Source organism: Sinohyriopsis cumingii, unplaced genomic scaffold, assembly GCF_028554795.1.
Source record: "Sinohyriopsis cumingii isolate HCF-2022 unplaced genomic scaffold, ASM2855479v2 utg001237l, whole genome shotgun sequence".
NCBI lineage: Eukaryota > Metazoa > Mollusca > Bivalvia > Unionida > Unionidae > Sinohyriopsis > Sinohyriopsis cumingii.
The window spans coordinates 1,619,350-1,638,633 of NW_028315973.1; positions in this window are offsets into that span (position 1 = coordinate 1,619,350).

Consider the following 19,284-nt stretch of genomic DNA (forward strand, 5'->3'; position numbering starts at 1 on the left):
TTTTAGTCAAATTTGTTATTTTTTTCAGCTGTTTTAGTCGATTTTGTCAAAGAAAATTGATGAATTTTCCAATATCATTCGGGTCAAACCTCAAGCGGTTCTCTAATTGATTTATCGATAAATCACCAAAAATCAGTAAAATTAGCTCAAAAAATGAGATTTTTCATGCGATTTTGTTAATTTTTCTGGTAATTTTCGAAAAAAATGTGAATTTTTAACGATTTATTGATAAATCGATTAGAGAATCACTTGAGGTTTTGACCTGAAGAAAAACTGTAATTTGATAAATTTTCTTTGACAAAATCGACTAAAACAGTTGATAAATATCAACGGCGTAATCAGGTGAATGTATTTCAATCGTTGCTGATAAAGTTGGCTCATGAAGGTTGATTGATATTTTTGATTCTTTTCCGGTTATTGATTTTATTCTACGTTGAAATTCTTCATTGATTTCATCGACATCATAACTACCAGTGGGTATCCCAACAACGACCCAATCAGGTGTTCCATCTGGTTTGTTTTTATTAGCAAATACAAGCGAATTATTTGCTGGTGTTCCATTAAATGATTTCGATCTGATGTTTGGCCAGTTGTAATATACTCGTAATTGCGCTAGTGCAATTTCATTGCACGAAGCGCAGTTGGAAAATTAACACTAAATTCGGGATTAGTCGAGCTTATCGAGATCATTGTTGTTTTTGGTGGCGCTGTGTTTGTCACGATCTGCTGGAGTAGCTCTACTGATGTCATTATTATTACTCGTACCTTTAACAGCACTGTTATATATTTTAATTATTTCTGAAAACTCAAAATCAGAAATTATTCCATCGCTGAGGCTTGCTGATAGCAACGAAGATAACTTGGAATATGCGACCGTCGCTGTGTGTAATTTTATAATGTAAACGGATAATTTTTCATTCATGCAGGTGCATATTTTTTTTGCCACGATATTAAAAACACATGCAATAGTTGTTGCTGCTGAAATACAGATTGTTACGGCTACTGGTGCCATCATCGTCATTGTTGACAATATAACACCTGTTCCATCAACAACGGCGGATACTCAATAAACAATCACGTCGACGATAACCAGTCGTCGTCGATATTTTTTTACTTTTACCGTATATTGTTCGATGATATCTTTCAACGCTGCTTGCCATGCACGCGCTTGATTGTACCTGTATTGAGATGCATCGTCGATTGAGGTACTCATTATATTTTATGCAGTAACCAATTGAGGTGTTTCAGCTACAAATTCCAAGGACCACCAGTAAGATGTTGTGGTTAATTTCTTATCAGCTGCTTCCAGAATAAATATTTCTTCGGTTCCCTTGTTTAATATGATAGTTACAACTCCAGAAAACTTATCAGTTGAATGACGCCATGGATACGTTGTAAATATCTCGAATTTTTCAGCACTGAACACAGATAGCCTGTACACGCCAGTGACTGTTGCGGTATATTTAATAGTTTTATGTTGCAAATCCAGATGATACTGTGTATACGATGTTGGTAATATGCCCGGGAGTTATTCCACGTGGAATTTTAATCAAACTAATTTTGTTAACGATCTCAGGAATCCCCGCTACGATGTCTTCGAGTGTTTTTTTAATCGTGTCGATGTTAGTTTTGATATCAGATAGTTTTGCGTGAACGATGGGCGGAGTACCAAAAAATTCCTCTGCGGTTTCGTTAATTTTTCTAAAATTTCTACGGAGATCTGTGAACGCGTTTACGTGAACTTCATACTCGGCCCGCAACATGGATAATTTACCATCTACAGTGTCATAGTTGACGTCGACGTATTTTTCGTTGCTGCGTCTTCGTCGGATGTTGGATCTCTCAACACTACTATCTTATTCCCGTTCATGCTGAGTTCACCCGTCATTGTGTCACCGGTATTTTTCACGCGATTAGCAACGCTTCTTGCAATTTCATTTCTGATGGTTGTAAAGGACATACTTGAATCCCTAATTTTTCCGTTGTCAGTAAACACAGGGATGTTATCCGTGACTCGTCGAACTATTTCATTCCATTTGATGTTACTCGTTTTTAAAACACCATATCGGTCCTGAAAAACAACAACTTCACCTCGGTCAACTCCAGCAAGATTCATAATATCGGCAAGTGCATCTTTAGTTGCGTACTTTGACAAATCGATGTCATCGGATTTTTTCTTACTTTTTTTACTTGTAGAGGAAGATCTTCCGTAAATATCAACCGTTATATAAAATCCTTGATCTGTTTAAAACACCTTGCGCGCAACGAAGCGGTTACTTGTATAATCATGCACAACTTTATGTGGCGGTTTGGATGATTTTGATATGGCGTTAAGTACATTAATTTGCGGATCTATCATTTATTGGCGGATCTATCATTGTTTGTGTTGGTAGCGTTGAATACCAAACTTTTTATGAAGTGGCTCGACATACTTGATAATGGAGCTAACCCGTATGGATCAAAATAAACGATTCCACGTGGATCAATTGCGTATGATACCCAGTGAGTACCGGGTCCTGAATTCGAGTCGAGATTAATAATACCTGTTTCGAGTTCATTCGGTTGTTTCGGTAATTGACCTCGCTTAAAAACACCTCTAAAGGCAGATATTTTTAGTTGTTTAGCAGCATTAAGTAAATCAAAATTTGATGCTGGAACGTCTAACGGATTGTTCCTGGAAGCCTCAGACCTCTTCCCCAACGAGATCCTGGTAATCTTAGGCCGCGTCCCTTTTTTGTATCCCTTTCCTGTTGCTTTCTTTAGAGCCATTCCAGCAGCGGTTCCAACAGCACCTAACGCGGCTGCTTTTGCTACGGCTGGAGCAGCAGCAGGTATTAACGCCGGTATTGCTGAAAGAAGTGAAAAAATACCACCTGTTTTAACCATGTCCTTGATGGCTCTCGGAGAAAGATGAATTTGAACTCCGGTTTTTGATTTTAGGGCTTTACTGAGATGTTTAATCTGGTTATTTGTCAACGATAATTTGTTTGGACCGCCACTAGAAATCTGATGTCGCTTTAGTGATATTTTTTTTCCGCATTTGTTGTGGTTTTTTTATTGTAATTTTTTGCACCTGACCGGGAGTCAGAGTGACATTAACGTGATTGTATGACATTTTTATGTAAATATCTTTTTCTAAATAACACGATTAAAGATTTTCCACTGGTGCATCAATGACTCGTTCGACCGCTACCACCTTCAAGTAACATGGCTTTATCGCTGAGTATAACCACGATTGCTCTATAATCAACATCACACCTGTATTCAATGTTGCTCTGAGATGTATATCAACGACAGATTGTTTTGATAGATCAAGATGCTCCAGCGAAAAATAATAGATAGGATACAAAGTTCTGAAATCATGTTGTGATAATTGCAAACCGGTATCTACATTTTGATCACGTCCCATGAATGACATCAAACGATGATATACGCGTCCTATATGATTTTGTCCATAATTAAGTTGTATATTCTCTGTTGGTTCTTGTTGTCCATTTATCCGTAAAGAAATATCTGTGACACCTAGTTGGTCAAATATCATATGAGTATGTTGTTGATTATTTAATCGATTATAGTTCTGAAACGCAATAAAAATATTCCTCGGTGCAGAAACACCTTGTTGTGATGCTATATGCCATGTAAACTGACCGCTAACGTCACTTTTTATACTATCCGTGCTTGTTGTTAACCATGACAACAGGGATTTACCACCTGTGTCCATGAAAGAAAGTAATCGCTGTTCTGAGATCATCGGAGTCATCACCGGCATCCACAAGGAAAATTTTGTTAATACTACTTTACCAGCATCACCAACAGGTCTCCACAGAGCGTCGTTATCATCAACCTTTCTTGCAAAAACAACCGTGTGTCTAGCTCCAAAAATAACTTTTTTAACATTCCTACAAAATCCAAAAATATGCGATAGTGGGATTGTACATGAAAAATTTTTCTTGACTCCTAGCAACATATTTTTACGCGCTGCAAATCCCAAGTTGAAATCTGGTTAGAACCATGAACCACCGGCGCCACATCAGCATCATTGTTTCCTGCAAAATTCCTTGGTCGTCTTATATTATACGGACTATCGTGGGCTTTATCAGTATTATCTTTTGCAAACATCATCGTGGGACCTGCTGATCTTGTATAATCATCAGAATATCTTGCTAATCCTATTATTGTTGTATCAACATCGACATCATTCTGAATCGATTCAATATTTTTTCCATCAATCATATATGTGGCGCTACTAAACAATGCCATGATCCCGTTGTTGACAAAACCGACTTTTACTGCATCTCCGTAATCATTATCATCCGTTTTTACAATTGTACCTTCTACCTCAATAAAAGCCTCGGCGGGTAGAAAGTATCTACTTGTGTCATGAACTTGTAGTTCAATTCTTCCACGTTGATCTGGTAATCGTGCGTCATAAGAATAAAACTGATAATCGCGTACAGACTCATCTTTAAGGACAGGTGCTTCCATGTCAAATGCTGTGTCAGACATGCGCTTGAACATTTTATTGTAATTATTTTTCGTCTAACACGTTGATTATCGCGTTCGGAAAATTCCACTTCGGGAAATTCCACTTCCGGATATTAAACTTGAGATATTATTCCCTGGTTCACCTAATCCCTGATCTGCTAGTTCTGCTAGTTTTTGATTTGCAGCTTGACTTATTATTTTACTGACATCTGCAGGCATCACTTCAGTACTCGGTAATTTTACTGGTTGTCGTTTTCGTCTTATTAATCGTGCTAGTCTGTCTTTGATCGCTGAGAACGCCTTACCAGCAAAATTGATAATTGCACCAGGAGCTTTTTCACGAACATCGATAGCTTTCATCGATAATTGTTTTGCAACAGGTGCTACTTTTGGAGCTAATCTTCTAAATAATCCCCGTACAACATCACCAAGTCCATCTCCGTATATTGCTTCGTAGACTGGTACTCGTGAGTTCACTACTCTGACCGGTACAGGTCTGCGATAATTACTGGGTATGATCATCTTATCTTATTTATCATTTATCTAATCGCGGTGACTAATCATCAACGAGCTCATCGATAAGTTCTCGGTAAACGTCGATATCCACGATGCCGCCGCTAAATATTCGTTGGCAAATATCAGCTGCTTCATTAATTATTTCTGGTGAGTTATTTCCGGCACGTTTTCCTCCTATAAGAACTTCTAACCGCGACAAGTCATCGAGGATATTGTCAGGACAAATAACATTACCTCCGAAACCACTTCCGGTTGCTCCTTCTTCTGTTGTTTTCTTAAATAGTCTTAAGGGTGATCTTTCTTCTTTTTTTTTTTTTAAGTATCTTTTCAGAACCTTTAAGTTCCGACATCAACTTTTGCTGCGGTGAAGACGATTGTTGTTGTTCTATTTGTTGCAGAGGTGGAGAAAGTTGATATGAAGGTTCCTGCTGGGAGAGTTGTCGTTGTTTTATTTTCTCTCTATAAAGTCTTTTTACTTCTTCATCAAGACTTTTGTATTCTGGACATCTTGCTTGTTTTTTGTTGTAATATATACGATATACCCATCTAATAAAATCTTCATTGTTTGTTTTTTCATAACCAGGTTTTAAAATATCAGATTTATTATCTATACCAAATAATATTGTTTCGGGTAAATCATTTTCTTCAGCATTTCTAATATCTTCGATAAACCCTTCGTTAAATTTGGCAATCAATTTTACATTTTCTTTTACTGGTTTGGGTTTAGGTGCAAATTTTTTTTTCCACGTCGGCGACTTCAGTACGAAGTTTTCCAATACTTTCAAGTATCTCTTCCTCGACGGATGGAGGCTGAGCCGCAGCTATATCAGTTGGAAGATCTCGTAAAATCTTCTTTGTCTGTTTAGTTCTTCTTGCTATTTTTTCAGTTTGTTCTGCGGATTGTTTTAATACTGGAAAAATACCCTTTTTCCTCTCCTCCTCGTCCTCTTTAATATCTCCCCATATAGTTTTTTCAGCAGCCGCTGAAGCTTTTTCAGTAGCTGTAGTGACGGGTTTAAATAGTTTTTTAGTGTCTTCCTCGTACTCAACTTGTGATTGTTGCTGCGCTTGTAAGTTTTCTCTAAATGAGTCTCTAACAGGAAGAAATTTTTTGATTGCTTCTAATCGTTCTCGTGCTATTCTTGCAGTATGAGATTCAGAGTGAACCATTTTATTATAACAATAATTTTTTTTAATTAATAGCATCAGGGAAGGCGCGACCTCGCGTTGACGTAATGGCGTAAACAACGTGCATAATAAACTAGAAAAAAAATCACCAACGACAATAAAGTAATATTAATTAGAAAAATTCCGGAGGAATTTTCTCAGTAAAGTGTCGACGCTTTTTTAAAATTTTGTCCACACTTTTCTTTTCTTCGATCATTTGTAGGAAGGTTTATTTTCGACATTTGGACGTTCCTACAAAAAGGTGGGTTCGCCTTCCCTGCTGCTCGAGGACCTGCCAAGTGTCTCTTGCATAATACTGGAAGGATTCATTTGATGGAAGGGGTGGTACGGTCCATATATAGATTGAATGTAAATAATTTTTAAACAATGTCTAATTCCAATATTTTCTAAAAGAAATTGAAGAAGGGGCGTATGCCGTTAGATCTCAAAGTTCAAGAAATGTATGGAATTATTGGGAGTTTAACGAACACTATGGAACACTGTGAACTACATGACTCGTGTTGTGTGAGCAACATACTCGCCTACATATTGAAGTTCCGTTAGGTTTTAAACGCAAAGAATGTGACTATGAAAGACACTTCCCCAGTAAATAAAGAAATCAAAAGCAAAATAAAAAACAAAGAAAACAACAAAGCAAGATGCTTGGTGCTTAAAAGAACTATGATATTACGGCAGATATTAATGATACCCTTACGCTTAAAAAATGATATAAAACTGAACAGTGAAATAAAACATGCAGCATCAAAATTGTAACTTTGAGGACACTGTATTATTCAGGCATCGTAAAATAAATGTAGCATTTAATGTAAATTCTCTTTGTGGATTCCACAGCTAATTCAACTGTATTGATTTTTTCCATTTTCGTCATTGCTAATTGTTAGGGCTTATTAAATATTTTTAGTACATTAAGGACAACAAATGACAGAGAAAAAACTATTATTTGAAAGGGTCGTTTGAAACATTTATTTTGTTATTTATGTATTATCGTTTTGTACTGTATGCCTATCTAAAATTGATGGAATATGGGTTAATTTTGAGTTCTCACAAACACCAAAAGGATACAAAGAAGTAGATACATTTGTTCAAAGCAACATTATGCTTCGACTGGAAAGCTTTCTTATTGGTTTATATATCTCTATATTTTTTAAAAATCTCCTCCTGTGTAAATTTATCTAAGTATTGTAATTTTTATTCACGGCTGTAAATTGTAGTAATTTTCTGTCATCTTTAGTTAGATTTTGCCTGCATGACTATGGTCATATTTAGAAATATTAAGAGCGAAAAATTATATAAGATCTATATTAAATACTTACGTATGTGTTGACAATTACTAATAATGGTCTCAATAATGAGACTTGTTGACGACTTTTGGTTAATTTCTAATTGGCTGGTGCGGTTTTAAGTAATTTCCCATTTCTCCGGCTAGGTTACATGAATAAGCATTTTCGAAATAACTCGAGTAGTATGCTCTGACATATGGGGGTGCGTTGTGAAATACAGCCGTAATAGGTGTATATACTGGGAGAAATGAACAATCAGAAACATTCCTATTTTGGAGTCATTCTTGTTTCTTTCTGCTCTAAGTCTGCAGACGTGTTTTGCGTTGTGCTGAAATATTATTCGAGAGGAAACACGTGCTTGGACTCTTCAGCGGAAATATAAAGTGATCATTATATAATGTTATTCTGGAACTGTTGTAAATTATGTTATGTATCTTTGATTTAATTTATATCTGTATTAATTGTTTGTAAGTTTTAAAATCTTTTAATTTTTTAAATTTCATTATATGTCAAAATAATGTAGTTTTGTTTGCTATGAATTTGATATTTTCCGAAGAATTCAGTTTGTCCTGAATCTTTTCATCAATACTCAGTATTAGAAACACTGTTTTTAATTTTGACTGAGCTCTTGGCCTTGATTCGGGGTCAAGTAAACAACTTTATTTATTCATTTTTAATGTGTGAATGATAATCGTGAAATCGAGGCTGTATTGGATACGTGACCCTAGGCTTGTAAATAGTTTTTAGTTAAGTAAACAACTTCACAGATTTTAGTCTTAGAATAAAAGATTGGTTTTCGTCAGGGCCATGTTTTGAGTACGTGATGTAAACACCTTCATGTGACCCTCATAGGGGCATCCATTCTGCGCCTCAAAATTACTGTACAACCATTGCTTTAGAGAAATAATCACAGTTGGACTTTTACACTGGAAAGTGTCTGTTGTTTCAGTTGGAGTTATATTTTTATTCAGTTATTTGGATTCTACAAGATTAATTCGTTTCTCTGGAAATATTTTGAGTGTGCTCATGCAGAATTCATTCTTGAACAAAGAAATTTCTTTAATTCAAACATCGGATTATTTCTTGTGTTTCTACAAGGAACTGTAGACGTCAACACAATATAGAATACTGCATACGTCATCGCCTTCCAACTTGGATTCTTCGTCTGGACTCGAACTTGAAATCGTTAGAACATTTTATTATTAGGACTTCTAAAATGTTATTCGTGGATTATTCTTGAATTAATTTTGGATTTGATTCTTAAAACCATAATTTTTAAAAATATTTTTACAGTATTTTTCCAGGGAAATAAATTATTTGTTAGATTTTGTAAAGCTTATTGTTTTCACTCTTTCTTGGGTTGCTGTTTATTCGAGCCTAAACACGTAACATAAGAATTATTCAAAGGAGTTCTGGACAACGCCATTTTGACAACGTCACGATTCTTGGCTGACTAGTACATTGCCTGTTTTGACCTTTATACAGAACTTTTCATTCTTTTGCTCTTTCATAGAAGTTTACCAGAAATATGTTGGATTCATGTCATAATACCGTAAGTTCCACTCACATTTTCATTTATAACATTGATAATTAAATTGTTTGTTACATTTTACAAAAGGTGTTGGTTTCGCTTCATTCAGTTACTTAGTTTATGACTAAGGATTCGTAACACTTAATATGCAAACGTCTTTTAATAAACTGTAGACCAAAGTATTATATTGTTTACAGTCACCAGAACTAAAGGCAATTTTCGTCGAAACATATTTACCGGCCTGTGGACTCAGCACATGACAACACAGAAATAACAAAACAAAGAAGACAAATTGAATAGTTGCAGGGAATGTTTTCAGCGAGTAAGATGGTAGATGGCAGGTTAAAAGGTGAAGCTTCATTGGTCTGAAAAATGTCAGGAGGCTTTTAATAAATTAAAGGCCATACTTAAGAGTGTACTAGTTCTTTCAGCTGCATATTTCAGCCAGTCATTTAAAATGTCTGTTAATGAAGGAGTTTTGCAGAGTATGGATTCAAAATTAAAAAGACAAAAATGGCGCGGATCATCCAAAGTTATATATCTTTACAAATCTACAAACAATTTGCATTTGTTATGAGAGCATAACTGAATAGAATTTTCTGTGCAATCTCAGGCGGTCGACTTAGTTACTTATTGCTTTGTCTTCTGTTCCGGCAATACTAATCAGCCATGATTTGTTTTCAAAATGTAGTACCAATATTATCACGGACTGACAAAACAATGCTTGACAATTATTCAATAAACAAGTTTAAAGTGACGTATGATGCGAGATGGACCTTAGAAGAGAAATTCATTTAATTTTTTGTTGGATGCATGTTTTCAATTAACGTATATGATCTTGGTAATGGGCAAAACATTTTTGTGCTATCAATGCTAAAATATGTTGAACATGTAATAAATAATCAAAGAGAAAGGTACATACATACATACATACATACATACATACATACACACACACACACGTTACGGATCATTGCCATCTCACCTCTGTCTGCGTGGGTTCGAGTCTCGGATTCGGCCAATGTGGGTATGTGAGAAAGCTTGCCAGTAGCTTCTCGTGGGTCGGTGGTTCTTTCCGGGGTTTTCCAGGGTTCGTCCTCCACCATTAATACTGGCCGCCATGTGTAGCCTATCCTGTGCTGAAAAATGGCGTTAAACCACACGACACCAACACCAACATACTTGCCTAACAACCTATCAAAGTCTCTATCAAAACGAACATATCACTGCAAAAACAGACATAAATTTGAAGATCTGTACGAATGCGGGTTTCTTTCTTTTCTTTTTCTCCTGCTTTCTACCATGACACCTTTTTATTTTCTGCTAAGAATTTACAAGTCAGACGAAACTAGATTCTTGTTGGTGAGTTCCGCTAGGTTGGGCTATTGTTTCAGATTGCTCGAGCCAGAATTAACCTTTCATGGATTTGTTGCTACTGTCACGACTCTATGGTCGTAAACTAAGTGACAGAAAAAACAAAAACAACATACTTAGTACAATCCAACAAATTTTTTATTTTTCCAGAATGCAAAGTGAAAATTCAAATGACTCTTACAATATTGTTAATTAAATCCCACTTAACACATTAACCCCTGGAGCTTTTTGTCATTTTCGCCTGAAAATCGAGTAGGAAACACATTTTGAAAGCTATTTCTGAATAGACTCAAAAACACCAAACTCCCGGTCATCTTTCAATAACATACTGCCCAGTTGTGTTAGAAACATCGTTTTTCATTGGCTATTCGACTCGCGCATGAGCAGAAGGGTAAAAGTTGGATTTTTTTTGTTGCTAAACGGAGCCATTATTTTTGTATGGAGACCACTCTTTATTCCAAATGCCCATCTTATCCTACTTTTTGCAAAGGCTCATCTGTCTGTTTGCAGTTCATACCTGTTTGCCTTAGATCTGAGACCAAAAAGTCTAAAATCCGGACACAAAATCGGATTCCGACCACGGGCGAATTTTGGGTTTAAAAAAGCCGGGTCCAAAATATGAGATTTTTTTTTTATCTGTATTTATAGTGCAACTAGATATTCCAGAGTATTTGTTATTACTGTAGAGCTACATCTGTCTACCTTTCTATAATACCACCCACTTTAGTGTATCATGCAAGACCATGACGCTACAGTGCTCGGCAGTAGGCTACTACCTCCTGCCCCGTTAAGTCGTTGCTAAGGGTTAATGTGTTAATACTAAATATTCTATCACAAGTCCAAACGTATCGTGTTCCAAATGAATTCCAGCGGTGTTTCGAATGAAATCCAATCTTGAATCTTCCAATGTACTGATGTAACAATAGTCTTGAATGTGTCAACGTACCAATATTATTGAAATATTACAATGATATAATCCAGAGTGTCTTTAATTGAGTATTCACTAATCCCAAGACAGTGTTTTGGTCTAAACGTTAACGAGTACTGTATAATTCCAATAAATAATGTTTTAAATAAAAAATTCCTCAGAATCATATCTGAACACAACAGCAATTTCCTCCGTATATTGAAATTAAAGGGGGCATGAATGATCTTGTTAATCTTAACCTTATTTACATCCCTACGTGATAATGTATCGCAATGGCATTGTCTGAAAAACCTAAATCATCTTAATGGAAAGTTACCCAAAACTGTAAAGAAGTTCGTTTCTAGAACATTCATAGGTTATAATCAAGGCTGGTTTTTGAGATCAAACCCAAGCAAGCATCTATTTATAACTTAAAATAAGAATACAGATTAAATATACATAACACCTCACCTCGTAGAGAAAAAGAAAGATTTATACAACAAAACTTTCTTTTACATATTAGTCAAACATACATCTGATACTAAATAATTAAATTAAATTAGAAAGATGTGTTATGAATAATACAGACTATACATAAAGCAATATAACAAATATAATTGCGGTATACCTTGGTACGTATCGCAATATGTTCAGAAATACTGCAGAAAACTTTGAACAAACTTTCTCCTGGTACCAAACTCTATTTATTAGTTTGGTTTGTTTTTAGGTTTTTTTTATAGAAAAAGCGTTAAATATTTTGTTAGAGGGAGTTATCATTATTCTCCGAATGACGGGTTTCTTTTTCAGCAGTATAAAATTTTAACTTTGATTGGTGAATCAAACGCTATGAAGCATGTGACATCGTATCAGTGCTACCGGATCTAACTATTGATAAATAGATCTTGATTTTAATCGAATTGACGTGTGCCCACAGCCTTCTCGACGTAGAGAACATTCGCCTATTGATTGAAAAGGCCAGGTTCTCCCACGTGTCAGCAACTTTTTCTATATAAAATGTAGCCACATATGTAGTGATAAGCAGGCGTTTACGATCTACCTATACAAGGTTGCTTATTGGCAGACGGAATTGTGGTCATTGAAATCTGAGCATACTAGGCCGAGATCATAAAACATTTAAATGTAAAGAACAGATATTTCAATTTTTAATTCCCTAAGGTTAGTCATTCCACAGTCACACTATTTTCGTTGTTTATTGTTAATGTTACCTACCTTAAATATTCTCAGCATGTTTTTTTATGTTTTCTAATTTCTTGGTGTTTGTTTTTGTAATCATATCAGTATATGTTTTTATCTTATAGGTGTTGTCTAATGTTGTAAAGCACTTACAGCTTCTAAAGATTAGGCGCTATACAAAATCCTCATAATAATAATAATAATAATAATAATAATAATAATTATTATTATTATTATTATTATTATTATTATTTTCTTATATTTGTTTTCTTTATAAAATTGCAGATGGTTATAATACCTTGCTCCTCTGCAAGATAATTAATCCACATTCTTAAAATTTGTATGTAGTCCTTAGTCGACCTTTGTATGAATATCGCTCCAACACATTGCTTAAACATTTTTTAGTTTTAGTTTCGTTTGGATATCGTATGAGATCCCAAATTTACATGTTTCATGGTCATTATGACTCTAATTTTCTGCCGATTGGATTACTCTAAACCAGATGTGCCGTGTACAAATATTGTCATAAACATATCGATTTATATTGCGCGTCTCATTCATATGGCAGAAGAAGCAGAACATCAAGGAAGTACTTTAAAAAATGTATGATTGTCCCCCAAACGAGATTTATATCTTCATTATCAGTACATTTCAAAATTATTAATTTCATGTCTCAGTTTGTCGGAAGAAAGGTCTGACTGCTCTACACATAAAGATTAACAATTAAAAGTAAATGTAAGAACATTGCCACATTGTGTTTAATGAAAAACTTAGCAATTCTCAGTAAATAATTTGACTTTAATTCTATTCTTTTTTTATTTGAATTTAATCTATATACCATGGTTGAGTCTAAAGGAACCGAAAATATATTTTATTGCGTGTTATGATGACACTCAGTTGTAATCATCAATACAAAATATAGAAAGTGCAGTACTTGAAAACTATTGACGCTGAGACAGAAACTCATATAAAATCACACAGGAAGCCAGACACTTGACTATTGCTTATTATTTTAATAAACTTGAAAAAAATATTGTCAAAAATTTCGCAAATGCCAGTATCAAACCGTAAGTCAAATTACTCATGAACCAAAATGAAAATTTAAAATACCTGAAGCTATAACTATTTGTTAAATCAAAATCAAGATTAAACGCTTTTCTATGAAGTCAAAGAGAAGAGACAATCAAAGTTTATACTCGGTTATATAGAAAGAATAGTTCCAAACTCCATCCATCCAACAACGGACGAAACGTATAAACTTTTTTAAAACAACAGTTTATATAGATGGAGGTCCTGTTAACTTGTTGATAACACCTCAAGAGAATTTACACAAACATAACAATTTTTTTACGAACACCAAAGAGAAGTGTTTAACAAATCTTTGTTTCGATTTTGCTTACCGCAAATTATCAAACTGTCGAAACATTTAAATGGGATGCCAAAAAAAAAAATTCAGTCAGAAGAACTGATAACTTTACAGCTGATGTTAGCGACGCTAATGACTAGAGACAAGAAGACACTGATAAAATGTAGTCATATGAAATAATTACAACAATTACAATGATTACAACTATATACAACTGGAGTATGGAAATTCGATAGGTGGCAACCTGATTATACTTGGAGATTTCAGCTTTCACTTTGATGTCCCGGAAACCCAAGCACATCAAAACTCATAGATTCCATTAATGTTTTCAACCTCAAACAGTCAGTTAACCAACCCACCAATAAATATGGTCACACTTTAGATTGGATTCTTCATAGACCTGAAGATAACATTCTTCGGTCCTCCCTGGTATCAAATGACCTTGCATCAGATCATCTCTTCATTACATGCCATCTTGACGTATAAGTCCCTAACCGTCCACCTTTAAAAGCTACTAAGAGAAACCTCCGTATGATAAATAGAACCAAACTAATGCATGACATCCAAGCAAACCTAACAACTTGCTTACCTCCTACAGCAGAACAACTCGATAACTGCCTGCGTTCATTGCTCGACAAACATGCCCCAGCTACCAAGTGCAGAGTATCAATTCAAAAGTGTTCTCCATGATATAGCAGTGTTAGAGACCAGCTTCGCACTACTAAAAGAGACCGCCGTAAAGCTGAGAGGCTTTGGCTTTCCACCAGACTCACTATTCATAAGCAAATCTATGAAGCCGCTAAGAAGAATGTCACAAATATAGTCCATGCAGCGAAATCAGCCCACTACACTACTAAGATCATGGAAAGTTCCAGCTGCAAAGAGCTCTTCGAGATTACTAACAAACTAATATCAAGGAACAAATCTACACCACTTCAACTACCTTCTCTCCAGTCGACCTTTCGGACATGCTTGCAAATTTCTTTCGTGACAAAGTACAAACCATTACAGATAAGTTTGACAACACAATTTCAATTGACTCGTCGTCACCATACAGTTGGGATACAGAATATTTGAGCAGCAACCTTTAGCAGCATTTGAACCTGTCTCTATGGATTTCATACGTACAATCCTGATGAAGAGTGGACCAAAGTCATGTGAACTTGATCCAATTCCAACATCACTGCTGCTTGAGTGATTAGATCCAGTATTGCCTTCACTAACTGATTTTATTAATACCTCTCCTCTAATCTTGGAATTCCCATCATTTTTCAAAACTGCCATTGTAAATCCTCTGCTGAAGAAACCAACACTAGACCATAATGATTTAAAGAACTACCGCCCAGTTTCAAATCTCCTATTCATATCAAAAATATAGGAAAAGGTTGTTCTATTCCAGCTTGTATCTCATCTAAATTCAAACAGTCTTTTTAGCAATGTACAATCTGCATATCGCCCTTGCCACAGTACTGAAACTACTCTTCTAAAAGTAGTTAATAACATTCTCTCTGCGTTGGATAGCGGAAATATTACAGTCCTCAACTTCCTTGATTTGTCTGCAGCATTTGACACAATAGACCACGATATATTACTTCACCATCTCCAGTATGTATTTGGCATTCATGATACAGCCTTACTGTGGTTCAAGTCCTACTTGGACAACAGGACACAACTTGTATCTGCAAATGGAATACAGTCCAGCCCAGTTGATGTTTGTTGTGGTGTTCCACAGGGGTCTGTTCTTCTACCTATTCTCTTCATTCTGTACACTCAGCCGCTCTCAAGTGTCATAGATCATCATCCAGTGTCTCACCAATTGTACGCTGATGACACCCAAATATACAAATCTAGCCACCCAACTGAAGTTGATGCTACCATCCAAGGTGTAGAGAGGTGCATTTCTGATGAGAAATCATGGATGACATGTAAGAAGCTGCAGATGAATGATGATAAAACCGAGGTCATTCTGATCACAACACAAAGACTTTCTCATTCACATCCTTTACCTCAAACAATAAATATCAGCAACACCAACATTAAATTCACACAATCAGTACGAAACCTAGGAGTTACTCTGGACAGTACTCTCACATTGCACCAACATGTCATGAACATATGCAAGGCTGCATATCTTGAGCTGAGACGCATCAGCTCATTTCGCAAATATCTTTCAGCTGATGCCACTAAAACACTTGTGTGTTCATTAATACTTTCAAGACTGGACTATTGTAACTCAATTATGTCTGGTTCATCTCAATATCTGCTCCAGAAACTTCAAAAAGTTCAAAACACAGCTGCTCGGATCATACTTAGAGTACCACGATCTGAGCACACCTCGCCCTGCTCTGTGCCCTACATTGGCTATCCATTCGATACAGAATCAAACACAAAATTTGTTCTCTGTGCTATGTTTTACTGTCGGACTCTAGTCCAACATACCTATCCGACCTCACCCATGTGTACACACCAGCAAGATACTTACGCTCCTCTTCTGACATCGTATACTCATTATTCCCACTATGAAAACAAAGTCATATGGACAGCGTTCTTTTGCATGCCAGGGCCCAGCAACGTGGAATGAATTGCCCACGGAACTTAGACACAAAGACGCAGTGATCCCATTCAAGAGTGCTCTCAAAACTCATTTATTTCGACTGCAAGAACAAACTTAAAGACCTAAAAATGTTTCCTACCTTAAATATTCTCAGCATGTTTTTTATGTTTTTTAATTTCATGATGTTTGTTTTTGTAATCATATCATTATGTTTTTTTATCTTATAGGTGTTGTCTAATGTTGCAAAGCGCTTAGAGCTTCTAAAGATTAGGCGCTATACAAAGTTCTCATTATTATTATTATTATTATTTTATATATATATATATATATATATATATATATATATATATATATATATATATATATATATATATATATAAATATATATATATATATTTCATCGTTCGTGCAAAGTTGCAAATATATATGCAATAAACTGACAACGAACAGTGCGAAACTAGTATCTAGCTAGTCTGAGCGTTTTCGACTCTTTAATGAGCCTTTTTCAAAGGCAAATACAAAATATGGACAGAACAAACAAATAAAACAGAAAAACGATTATTTTAGCGAACATTACATGCTGTTTCTACATGAATTCAACCTTTAAACTATATTATGTGTCAACAAGTTTATTCCAGCTGGTTGCTGAGACTTGGAAATATTTGCATTGACCTAGAAATTCATGAGCCGTAACGACATCTGTTATTTTATGTAAATGTATGTAAGCGCAGATAATATCCCTGATGTTTCATTGTTATAGTAGTTATTATAGGATATTAGGCAAATTTAGAGAATTTAAAAGAAAATGTATCGGCTGCAAAAGATAATTGTATTTGTGCATGTTTGTCTTTTTCTAGTCTTCTTGGTTTAAAGCACTTGGTTTCAGTGTCCTAAGGCGGCGTATCCAGTAAGATTACTTTTCTTTCCTGGTTTAGGGGCTGTAGTAGGGGTTGTGAGCAATTGCACTAAGTGTTATATCACTGAAAGTGTGGTCATATGAGGAGGAGTGTTCTGAGTCCGGGATTCTGTACAGCTTCTTTGTCATCCAATCAGATCTATGAAGGTTGATCCTTTTGTGTAGCTTTTCAGTTTCTCAGACATACTGAAGGCTACAGATCTTACATGCGATGAGATAAATGACATTCTCTGTGTTGCACGTTTTGTTCGGAGCATGTATGTTTAATTTTCTCTAGTCACTGTGCTTGAGAATGTCCTGGTCTCTATCATATGTTGACAGGTTTTGCACCTTTTATCGCCACAGGGGTCCTGTTGACTAGGGTGATCTTGATTAGTGATTGGCTTAGCTTCGCCCTGATTAGGATGTATTTGAAGTTTTATGGTCTCCGGTAGGCGACTACATGTTTGTTAGGGAGGATTAATTTTAGTGCGTCAGACGATTCCACGATGAGCCAGTGTTTCCCGATGATCTTACCTACTTTGGGGTTGTCTGAATGGAAGGTCAGGATAAATGGTATCCTATCAGCCTTTTCCTTCTTTCCATATTTTAGTAGGTCATCGCGGTCTGTTTGTTTAACCCTTTGGGTTGCCTCTGTAATCAGGTCTTTTGTCGTAGCTACAGTAAATTAAATGTTTAGATAGTGTTTCAGACCTTTTTAGTATTGTTTCATCGTCGGAGCAAATTCTGCGTATCCTCAGTGCCTAGCTATATGGGATGTTCCTAATGCAGTGTTTTGGATGATAGCTGCTTGGGAGGAAATACTGGTGTTTGTCGGTTGGTTTGGAGTAGATGTCTTTATGGAGTTTGTTTTCTACCAGTTTAGTTGTTGTGTTCAGGAAGATGTGGTTTGAGTTGGATATTTCTGCCGTGAATTTTATTGAGGGATGGAAGTTGTTTGCCTTTTTGCCTTTGATATGAAATCATCCAGACTTTCTCTTCCATGTTGCCACTTTGTTTCTATATCATCGATAACACGTACCCACTGGTATGGTGTAAATTTAACCGATTGAAAAAGTTGACCCTACAGTTTTCCCATAAAAATATTAGCATACGAAGGGGCCATTGTGTTCCATTAATTTGGAGGTAGTTTTCTTCAATAAATTCAAAGTTATTAAGTTTTAGGACAAGCTGCAGGAATTGGACTAGGAAGTGCTTGGGTGGATTGTCTACAGTTCTAATTTCCCATGCTTCTCTACACGCCTGTAGCCCTTTGTTGTGCGGTATGTGCGGTATGTTAGTATACAAAGATGTGACGTCTAAGGAAACAAGCAAAGCATGAGGTAATCTGTCGTGTCCTGAAGATATGATGGGAATTTGTGGACATGTTGTCTCATAAAATGATCCAAATATTATGATATCCTCTCTGTGGAATGCCCGTTACCGGAGATTATAGGTTTGTCCGGGTTTCCTTGTTTGTGGATTTTAGGTAGAAGGTAAAATCTACCTGCCCTTGGGTTTTCTCAGCTTAAGTAATTTCTCGTTTGCTGGTCTATGTGCCCGATTTAGTACGCCTCGTCAATAATATTAGTGATTGTTTTTGCATATTCCAGTGTTGGATCAGCGTCTAGTTTTTGGTAGAACCTACCATCACTTAGTTGTCTACTTGCTTCACTGATGTTGTCTTCCCTATTCATAACGACCACAGTGGAACCCTTATCTGCAGGCTTAATTATGTTTTCTGTTCTGCTTTACAGTGAGTGTAGGGCATCTGTTTCTTTGTGAAATTAGATTATCTGTTAGTATGTTTGATGTGTCTGGTGGGGTCCAGTTACTTTTCTTTGTGAATATGGGTTGGTCACAGCTTATATTTTCCGCTGATTTATTTATTGGCTGCAAGCCAAAGTGGACCTTGAGTCTTAATCGGCGGCTAAACTCTACGATGTCTTTTTTCAGCTTCCCTCTGTCATATGTCTTTGGACGGAGACATAAAC